Source organism: Lepisosteus platostomus, chromosome 25 (assembly GCF_059453375.1).
Source record: "Lepisosteus platostomus isolate fLepPlt1 chromosome 25, fLepPlt1.hap1, whole genome shotgun sequence".
NCBI classification, from domain to species: domain Eukaryota; kingdom Metazoa; phylum Chordata; class Actinopteri; order Semionotiformes; family Lepisosteidae; genus Lepisosteus; species Lepisosteus platostomus.
In genome coordinates, this window is record NC_142635.1 from 12857033 (window position 1) to 12868163 (window position 11131).

Genomic DNA, 11131 nt, shown 5'->3' on the forward strand with positions numbered 1-11131 from the left:
AGCTGGGGGACTGCTGACAGGAGACTTGTGGCTTTGAGAACAAAGCTAGAATAAAACACAATGGGGCACATTTACTGCTCTAAATTCCCATGGCATTGTTTCAATTGATTCTATACTTCACCATATTTTAACCACTATCTCCCTTAACCCTCTTTTCCCTGCTTTAACAGTGGTTTGGTAAGTCCAATCTTATTTTAGGAACCAGTAAATAAATGAATACTTCCCTGAAAAAGAAATTAGCACCTCGGTATTTAATGTTAGAAAATAATCTCCAAACCATCATCCTAGATTTAACACTAATTTTTGCAAATTGGTAGGCAAGGCCACATGACTGGCACTTCAGCAACAGGCAACTCTCAAAGTACATACAAACATACTTCTGGAGAGGGGGCATGATTCACAAAAAGCAAGGCTGAAGCCAGGTTTTTTCTTTGGATCTTTCTTTGGATCTTTGGTGGGTGTTGGGATCTTCCACTGAAACGTATTTGGATCAACAAGTTACAGCCATGGAGATCTGAAAGATATGTTTTTCTCCCTTTTGAATCCTTTCTTCCATTCATACATTCTTAATGCACATACCAATACAACACAAATGTGAAATATAAGCTTACCAGCCACTTCGAGCTTTAAGGTTGAATTGTGCTTTTCAGGGTTCATAAACACGAAACATTCATACACCCCTTCATCCGAGATGCTTATGTTTTTCAGGAAGAGCGTAGCATTGCCATCACTCAGTCCAGTTTGATTTATGAAGATCCTGTCTCTGTACTCCTCTGTTTGATGGTCTGGCATGCGTTTTCCAGCATGGAAGACAAAGAGACTCTTATCTGATAGCTGAGTCCTGCCCTTCTTGGTCCAAGTGGCTGTCAAATCATTCTGGGATCGTTGAGCAAAAAGACAAGGGAGACTGGCAGTTTGCCCAAGCAATACCACCTTGACAGCCTGGCTGGTGGTCACTGATACACACACAAAGGACAAACAAAACATAAAACAGTTTCAGTTGCTGTCTGGGATGCAATGAGCTATAGATAATTATAAAGCCAAAGTTTAAAATCAGTGAACCAGATATGGGGGTGTTGAAAGGGCAGTATTTTCAGATAAGATGGAGACTCTTGTCTGAGCTACATTCCTCCAAAAAGCTGTGGTGAATGACCTGCAGTCCTTAGTCACCTGATCAATTTGTATAAGACAACAGGCCAGGTGACTGGCCACAGATTTCTGGGGAATGAAGTTCAGACAAGAGTCTTCATTCCATCTGAACCTACTGACCTCTCACAGGGGAACTGGAAGCAAAGCCCTGTGTTTATGTAATGTTCTGTATGTGTACAGCTTGTGTGTAAAGAAAAGAGCAGTGCTGAGATTTGGGATTTAGTATTACTCAGACCCAATACCTTCACACCCTCGTGGGGCAAGTGCATTTGCTTTTTGAACTAATGTGTCACAAGCACTTTTAGAAGCTGTTTATTGCCCAGTCTTTTGTTAAAAGCTTGTATATTTCAATCCATTTCTGTTTTTTGAGGACGCTAAGACAATGCAATTTATGCTAATTAGCATACAATTGTTTTCAAATTAAGCCACCCTTAACTTAAAATAGCTAACTGGTACATATATAATAATTCTGATTACTTACACGTAGACATTATTAGTGTATCACTTTTGATACTTTAAGTTACATATTAAAACAACTGCTTGATGCATTTTACAGAATTTTTAAAGAATAAAGAAATATGTATAACCCCACATATACTGTTTAAATTGTGAAAATATTTAAGGACAGATAAGAATTAATGTGCTACAAAAATTACCTGGTACCCGATAAAGGGGTTTCTTGTGATTGATCTCAAATGCTGATATACCAATACAGGGGAATAAAGAACATGTGATAAATAAATAAAAAATGTGATAGTTACCTGATGCAAAACAACTCAAAAGGAGAATATTTATCACCTCTAGGCTGATGAAAAATCTCATTGCCGGTTCAGATTACCATTGCCATTGTACAGTAGCATGAAAGGACCTGGAAAAATAAGAATTAACTACAACCATGCTACAAATGAAACAACTAAATTACAAGCTGGTAAAAATTTGCAATTCCTATTTCTCACTTCTAATTCTTCTTATTCAGAGTTCAAAATCAATTGACAGAAACTAAATTCCACAAACTTTCAAGCTTCACACTTCAGAGCAAACTGAAATCGCAAATCACTTGCACACACGAACTTGAGTTCAGAACCGCAGCCTAATGACTTCTATAACCTTGTGTCAGGACATTTCCTGCATTTCAGAGAAATAATGCCATTGGGTTAATTCAGGGAATTTCCACTCATTAACGGTAGGAAGGTTAGAGATGAGGGAGGAGTTAATAGTGGCATGTACAGTAGCTGATTTGATTGCCAGTAAGGTATAAGTCAGGACTCTCTTCAAGATGCTTCTTGAAGGGTCTGAGTGAATCTCCCTGTGTCACACAGTTAAGCAGAGCATTACAAAGGTCCCTCTTTAAGTCAAGAAAATTAAGGCATATTTATTTAAAACCTATTCATATCCACACTTGAAATATATCTGCACCCTCTACTGCCTTTATTGTGTATGAGACAATCACTCAGCTTGACACATCTTACATCTTGAACATATATGAATCATATCCTGCTCATATCAACCTCCGCTCAGGGTAAAGTGAAATCAGATTTGTCTAACCTTTCTGTGCACGCCTTACTTTCTAGGAACTATCTTGGTAATTTTAATTGAACTTTGCCTAGAGAGTCAGTATTCCCAGCCTGTTTACCTGATTATATCATTCTGTTCTACTTAACAGATTAGCTGGAAACCTGGTGAATTAGTGAGCAAAGTATGAATCTGTCTTGTTTCCAGACCATTTCATAGCAGGATGTTAACAGAAGCTGTAGAAACACTGTCAGGGGCATTGAAATATTATCACTTATTAAATCATATCAATGCAATACAATACGGAACACCAATTCTGACCATCTCCAGTGCTGAAGAGATAGAAGACAGACCCCCACCTCTCAGTCAGGGCTCTTCGGGGCTGAAAATGTCTCTAGAAGGTCTTTTTTGTAAACTTATCTTCATTGGAAACATAAAAAAAGATATGTTATCTACAAGCCGTTAAAAGACTTCCTCCAACAGTCACTCAAGACAGACGCAGTACTGGCAGGGCTAGGAAGTTGTTAACAAAGTGTACATCCATAGAATAACTGAATCACTGTAATAACAGGACCATGTAATTACAGAAGAATAAGTCTGAATTACATTATTGTATTCAAAGCACTGCTGTTCCTGTTTATAGCAATGACCTAGATTCTGATATAATTAGTACACCGGTCAGATGAGCAGACAATAATAAAACATGATATTCAGAAAGACCGAGATAAAGTTCAAGGCTGGGAAAACACCTGCCAGGTGACAGTACAGAATATTACATGCCGCGAGTACAAAAAGGGAAAAACCGAGTTTGAAGAGGCTGCTTATGAAACAGATATAGGTGTTTAGAATACGCTGCATAAAAAAGGCACACAAAATGTTCCGATAAAGCATAGGATTTAATTGAAGGACATCATGTTAAAAACGAGCAATGCACAAGCAAGAGGGCAGTTGGAATATTGTGTACAGTGGTGAAAGACATTACAAAACAAAATGTACTGCTGCTCTGGAACCCATCCAGAGAAAAATAAGCAGTTGCATTGCCCATCTTAAAAGAATATTCTGCTCTCTGCCAGTAACCCTATTGTCTGGGTGGTCTTAATTTGTCTGGCTTGTTTAACTATTAACGGCTTAATTAAACAGTAACTACCAAAAAGGGCTGTGTGAACTGAATGCTGTACACTCACTGCAATTGTTTGGTTTTCACAATAAGAAACACGAATGTCACCGCCCAGGCTGAGGTTTTCTTCTCTATGAAAACCTACCTAATCTACCGTGGGCTGGGACAGCTCATTTCTACCAGTGTTGGGCTTTGTAGATTATTTTCCGAGAAAAATAAAAGAAACAAACACTGTTCAAACGATCGGGGATCAGGCTCAGGCAGGGGCCAGCAGTATTCTCAGACAGCTCTGCCCTGGCAAATGGGTCTTGCAGGAAATATTTGTTCACCTACTTCACCGGTTTTTTCGGCCGGCACTTTTAGGACAAAAATGAACATTCCTCTGAAGCGTTCATGATAAAATCCTCTGTGTAATTTAGGATGCATAGCACCTGCCAGAAGAAATCATGCAATGCTGTTGTGTTACAGTACATACCAATTGGAAGTTTTACAACCATAGGATTCTCATCCACCAACAGAAGACCTTGAAATTGCAGCCCAGAAGACTAGCAACGAACACAAACCTATTCAGAACCCCAGTGCCCATCAGTACCCAAGCCTTTTGTCTAATGCATAATTCTAAATGTTCCGTGCAGCACTTACTTTGCCCTTGACTGCAATGGGAAACAGACAAGTTGGAAATCCACAGGCTGAAGTTTTATCCGAGACAGACGGAGGTTATTTGCAAGGGAATGAAAATCGCTCCGGACTCCCATAGAGGCTATAACTACATTTTCAGGGAGAGTCGCAGCTTGATTTCAATTTTGGAAGAGGCCTTAAGTGAAAGCATTCTATTCTCAGACAAAATGTAATTGTTTTTTATCATAGGAATTTCACCCAGTATCCTACAAATAATCTTTTGTTTCCATTAAAGCTTTTTATGCTTGCCTCAAGGCAATGGCTATAAAAGGTCACATTATAATTCTTTAAAACTTCAACCCAAATTACCCTAAACAGTTCAATGGTACACAAAACACAATATATACAGTTTCCATTTGCTTGTTGATCTGGAATATGGCTTCATTGGTTTCTATCAGCCTTTTCACAAAGGAATTTGATTAAACTGCTCCTTGAAAGTGAATCAATAGTGGGCAAATGTGCACCAACAACACTGTGGTTTTGTCCAAATTTCTCGCGTGGGAAATTGTAGGCAAACTGTCTTTTATTTTGTTGAAAGGGGTGTTTTCCCAAAAGGACAATAAAAAACCCAGTCTGAAGACAATACTGTACAGCAGTTCATACTTTCAATCCAGAAAGCATTTGCAGTTTATACTCTTCTCTGTTATGAAATAACAGCCTTGATGCTACAAAGATTTTTAATTACACATTAACGCTGTGTTGATAAAATATATAGATACGAGTACTTCCTGCTCCTATCTGGCAGACATTCGACATAGCTTAACCTTCAGTTTTTGTTAATAAAACAATCAGTGCTTTGAAACACAGTGGTCTCCATGCATATGAGGTTCCATACCAATGCCACTTCTTAAGAGTTTTAGTATTTTCTTAGGTGACAAAAGAGTCTTTTCACACTCTTCGATGGTATGGTGCATTCACAGTCCACAAGAGCCAAACCCTACAACACACCCAGACACACACATGAGGTCCACTTTGGAGCCACCTGTAAACCACGACAGTATGTGTCCGGGGTGGTCGTGCTGCAGTACATGTAGCACCAACTCTAATGACAAAAGGAAAGTGGAAGAGAGAGCCATTGACCATTTTCACTCACATGAGTCCTAGTATTTAATTGATCCAGTAACCTCATTATAGATTTACATGGAGAATCCCAGATCAAATCTCTATGACACAGTTTTCTGCACATGTCGCAACACCCCGAGCAGCGTAGATCTACCACAGATTCACTAATAGTTAATAATTCATAATTCACTAATAGTTCCTCTCAAGGTGCACAAGGTGGACGCACTAAGTTAACAGGATGAGGATTGCTAAAAAGTTTCATTACTGTCACTAGTGATGTGAAAAGAAAACCTAGCTTTGCAAATCTCTCTGCAGACAACAAATAACCGGGATCCTGTTAAATACACACAATGTCCTTTTCTGTGTCATTTTGACCCGTAGTCAGCAAAGTACAGTATATGTTTATCTGACATGCAAATATATGTATTATGCCTTCACAGCTGGTTGCTAGCACTTTAGCAAACAAAAAGCACATTAAAATTTTGAATTCTGAACACAATGTAGCAATAAAATTGATCCAGAATGTGGCATACTACTACTATCTTACTTAAAGTAACTTTGAACATATTCAGAAACTGAAAACTGTATTTAACACGTATGCAGCCACTACAAAATATATGCAAGGTGTAATCTTTCATGAAGGTAGGTCACCTTTCTCTTAACTTAAAACAGGTTTGCATTCATTGCAGGTCCTCTGACATCAAAAGTGCCTTGATGCGTAAAGAAACTTCCAAAACTCCTTTAACATCATCAGCATCATCACTGAAGAAGGATCTTGTGTCAGCAATTAACACCGGAGATGTTTTCTCTCAGAATAAAGCTCAGCCAAAAGACTCAGTCCGTACCTGTTTCCTGTCCAGAGCTGTAGGTTTCCAAATGGACTTGTTTTCTGCGCAGACTGCCACGCTCCTTACACTGCTTCGCTCTGCTCACAGAGGAAGAGAAACAGCTCTTAAAGAGAAACACCAGACTTTAGAGTGACTCCAATAATAGAGGACAAGAGCATTATAGTTCATTCCTCACAAGCTGAGCAAAACAGATTTTCGAAGATGTCAATCATTTTTATAATTAGATTTTGCCTATTTATTGGATTGGCTTCTACATATTTGCATGTTCCAGAGTTTAATATCTGAATACCAGGACTGGTAGAGCAGAATAAAAGGATTCTGACGTCATGTATCTTAATTGAAATATATCAGTTCAACTATTTCCTTCTTCTGTAGACCGTAGGGCACAGAAATATCAAACCTTGATATGCATCCTTTATGTACAATAGAATTCTTCTGTCTTTAAAGGGCTGTAAAAGAGGTTTCTTAGGTGAAACCTTTAAAAACTGGTTTGACTGGCTCTTGTATTTTAAGGCAGATAACTGAAACCATGGCATTAAACCCTAAGCTTTGTACGCTGAGTTTTTTACATCATTTCTACATCACTAAACAGAAATGAAATTAATAATAAATTCATGGAGGTTCTCTTCAAGGAATATGCGCACCACAATGTTTACTTTTTTCTTTTGCAATTAATTATTGCTGATGTGACCATTGCACTTTACGTATTGAAAGAGCCTTTCAGCAACAACAATGTACTTTTCTGATACAGAGCAGATCTCTGTGACCTTTGACATAGGCATTTGACTCCCATCATGAGAAAACACATTCATGTGATAAAAGATGAGAAATACACCTCCCTTCTATACCTGTGCAGGCAAGACAGGTGTGTGGTTGTGCAGTGGACAATGACAGGGCACTCATACATGGGACTGTCACAACTCAGACGCTGCACATCCTTTTAACCAACAGATGACGCTTGCCAATAATATATCAATTGATTAATTAATCGTATCTCCGTATTCCACTTCATTTCAATAAATCCATTTCACTGATTTTTTCTAATAATAATAATAATTCTTTACACTTTTTCTGGACACTCCACCCAAAGTGCTCTACAGGTAATGGGGACTCCCCTCCACCACCACAAGTGTGCAACCCCACCTGGATGATGCTCCACTACACTCACCACACACCAACTCTCACTGGGGAGGAGAGCAGAGTGAGGAAGCCTGTTCACAGATGGGGATTATTAGGAGGCCAGGATTGGTAAGGGCCAATGGGAAATTTGGCCAGGACACCGGGGTTACATCCCTCCTCTTTTTGAGAAACGCCCCGGGATTTTTAATGACCTCAGAGACTCAGGACTTCAGTTTTAGATCTCTTCCAAAAGATGGGGTCTATTAACAGGATAGCATTTCCTTCACTATACTGGGGCATTAGGAACCACACAGACTGCAGGGTGAGCGCCCCCTACTGGTCCTACTTACACCTCTTCCAGCAGCAGACCCAGGAGGTCTCCCATCCAGGTATTGACCAGGCTCAACCCTGCTGAGCTTCAGTGGGCTGCCAGTTGCGAGCTGGTGGGTGAAAACCAGGAATACTAATACTAGACTATATGGTAGCACATAAATACTTTAAATACTTTATTCGAAACTGGAAATCTAGACCTCCTCTGTTAGTTTTCACAACGTTACATGATTATGATTATTGATTATTAAGACAATGGCTCATTTGACCGGCATTTGAGCTTACATTGATCAAGCATGCTACTTATAACAAAAAGAAGGTTTAAATCTACTGAAATGTTTTGACCAGAAGAAACACTACCACCTGTTTCTCACAGGACTGTACACCTGGTTAGCAACTGCACTTATCTCTTTACTTCATGGTGCTATAGTAAAGAAAACAATCGCTTTGATACTTCTAATAAGAATACTTCACACAATGTTAGGGCACACAATTTGATAAAACATAGTCAATGAACATGTAATTGAAGGGAATTGTCACCATTCACCGGACACAAAAAACACCACATAGATTGAAGCTGAAGTAAAAACAGTGTCTCCTTCAGCAACTAATGCATTATTGTCCTGTACTGCCTCTTTATGTAATATCTGTCAAAAACACAGGCTGAGTGACAGCTTGTCAATGGTCACAGCACACCACTTGGTCTTCCGTACTGTATTACTGTATATTCAATGCACAAAAGACAAGACTTTCCATTTCGGGGTATTATCAGTTCTGTTACAAACGCTTTTATAGAAAACTTTAATTATTATCCATCCATCGTCAGAAGGACACTTATTCACTTAGTGACTTAAGGATCCCAGCCACCTGAAGTCTGTAGCAGGCCAAACACGCACATATACACACCCTGTAGCTTCACAAAGGAACTTTGACAGCTTGTCTTTGAGAAGCAGTAGGAAGCCAGAACACGGTGAGACCATGCAAACTCCACACGGAAGGTGGCACCATCCAACACTGAACTTGGGACTCCGGAGCTGTGAGGCGACAGCACTAACCGCTGGGTTATTTTGCATCTCCAGCTATTAGAATTTCCCAATGAAAAGGCCAAACCGAAGGGTTGAGGCAGTGAAGATATAGCAAATATGTCGGGGTTCTGCCTTCTTCTTGCAATGTTATTCTCAGACTACAGCACGTCTCAGTGGACCAATTACAATGGAGCTTTTTCCTCAGAGACACGGTGAACTTCAGCGAGCACTTCTTCTGCACTACTGCAGTGATCATGAATCTTGCATCAGATCACACTCTTATGCAACTCAATCATCACTCTGCAGAGAACATTTGTAGGTGACCTGTTGTGCCCTACTAAATACACTGATATCACGGTGTTTGCAAGAACTGCAATACTGCAAACCACACTAAGAGGAAACTTTGTTTGAACCCCTAGTTACAGTTCTGCAAACAGGTGGGGTTAACAAGCTCCTTTTCGCACACACTCAAGCATGCAAACCCAATCTCTTCGATTTGTCTGCCAAGGGGAATCAAGGAGCAAGCATGATTATTTCTTATCATACCTCTGTGTGGTTTACAGTTTCCATTCCATTATGTTTCTATTTTAAATAATCTACAGGTATTAGGAAATTTTCAAACTTCACAGCCCAGACTCTAAAGGGATGGTGTGTGGGGTGTATTAAAACTGTAGAGAATTTAACACTTAAACCCTTTTTAATGTTTCTGAACTGTACATGTTTTGAAAAGAGTAAGAAGAGAACCTAACACCATGCACATTTTCCAGAACAACAACTCAGTCGGCAACTCTTTGTCAACACCTAAATAAAATAATAAAATCTATTTTACCTGCAGCTCGAAACACGAGGCACAAAGAATATCAAGGCACAAAGGGTGAGGCTTTGGCAATCACATAGCAACAGCAAACTGAAAAAAAAATGTTTAAAACAGGGGGCAGTGTTCGCTATTACTATAGCAACAGGAAGAAGTTGCTACTTCAATCAGCTTTGGGTTTTGAGGAAGAAAAAAAAAAACTTTGCATAGCAACTCCAGTTAAAGCAGGGTGTTAATCGGTTTCTAATACTACTCCGAGACGTTGTACCTGAAATGAACTTGATGGCTCGTCTGCGATTGGAACTGATCAAATAAAACCTGCAACCTGCAACTGCAAAGACATAGAAGTGAGAACTATATATTGAATAGCCGCATCATGGGTGGACTCTGAGTTTTCCTCCTCAGAGTTCAGCAGTAATAGTGGCTGACATAGTAGCCCATTGAAGAAAATACAAGTTTACATTGTACATACATTGTAAATCTGTGCATTTTAGCCTGTTGTATATGCGACTTGACAAGCCTTGTGATATAAAGGATGAACACATAATGTGAGTTTGTGGAAAACACCCTACATATCTCTCTGCTTTAGTTGTCTATTGTGAAAATAAGCTTCAATGTTACTGCTGCAGATGACTGGCCATTGACAGTGTCTGTCTTGGAATAAATTTCACAGACCCACCCTGATGCAGCAGAAACACCTTAAACAATGAGTATTAAACATGAAAAAAAACAGCTTCAAATAAAACCTCAACTTCTTGCAAGATTAGGCAAGACAAGGCATATGGAATAAAAGATATTTGGCTTCTGTAAATGAAATGTTTAAAATGTTTATACAATAAATAAAAATTCATGAACAAAATAGTTTTTTCCTGTAAATTAAATAACTAAATGCATGAACACAACAAAAGGGTGATGTTTTCCAGACATCTTTAAACCTTTTCTTTGGTGTCTCACACAGTTTGAAAGAACTTTAAATTCCATTAAGATCGTTTTGAATAGTGCATATAGTTAAGAGCGGGAGATGTGTGCAGTGGGTGACCTTGCTATGTTGAATCCTTTTCTTTTTTTATAAATGATACATTCTATTTGCAAAAATCCAGCCTTTACAACTTCTTAAAATCACGCTGTTAGCCAAACATCGAAATGCAGATTTTTCGTAGACCACGTGGCTTCTCACGCCGTAGTTTGTGTATTTACAACGCACACGTGACAGAAAAAAAAGTTATTTTTCCCTCCGTCCGTTTCTCCCCCTTGAGAAGCGAAGCCTTTCGCTAGCTACCCAATTAAACGCCTACGACCCAGCCAATAGAGCTGCGACAGGCTTACTACAGCCAGCGAATCTGCTAGCAGCCCAGCAAGCTGATGCAACAAGCTTGCAATAGGAGTCAATATTCTGCCGGGTGAAAGACTGTGTCCTTCCTCGTCTTCGAGAATTTAACTAGTCCCCCCACGCCCTGGTGCTGAGAACACGCGTGCT

The 11131-nt window shown here is 39.4% G+C and overlaps 1 long non-coding RNA gene across 1 annotated transcript; it reads right to left on the reverse strand.

Moving 5' to 3' along the window:
- Positions 1-647: 647 nt before the first annotated feature.
- LOC148641126 (uncharacterized) lies at positions 648-10324 on the reverse strand. The gene is made up of 5 exons (XR_015930011.1): positions 9923-10324; positions 6364-6443; positions 3021-3081; positions 1911-2017; positions 648-956 (listed from the first exon to the last, which is right to left on the reverse strand). It is a non-coding gene; the product is annotated as an uncharacterized LOC148641126 (long non-coding RNA).
- Positions 10325-11131: the final 807 nt, after the last annotated feature.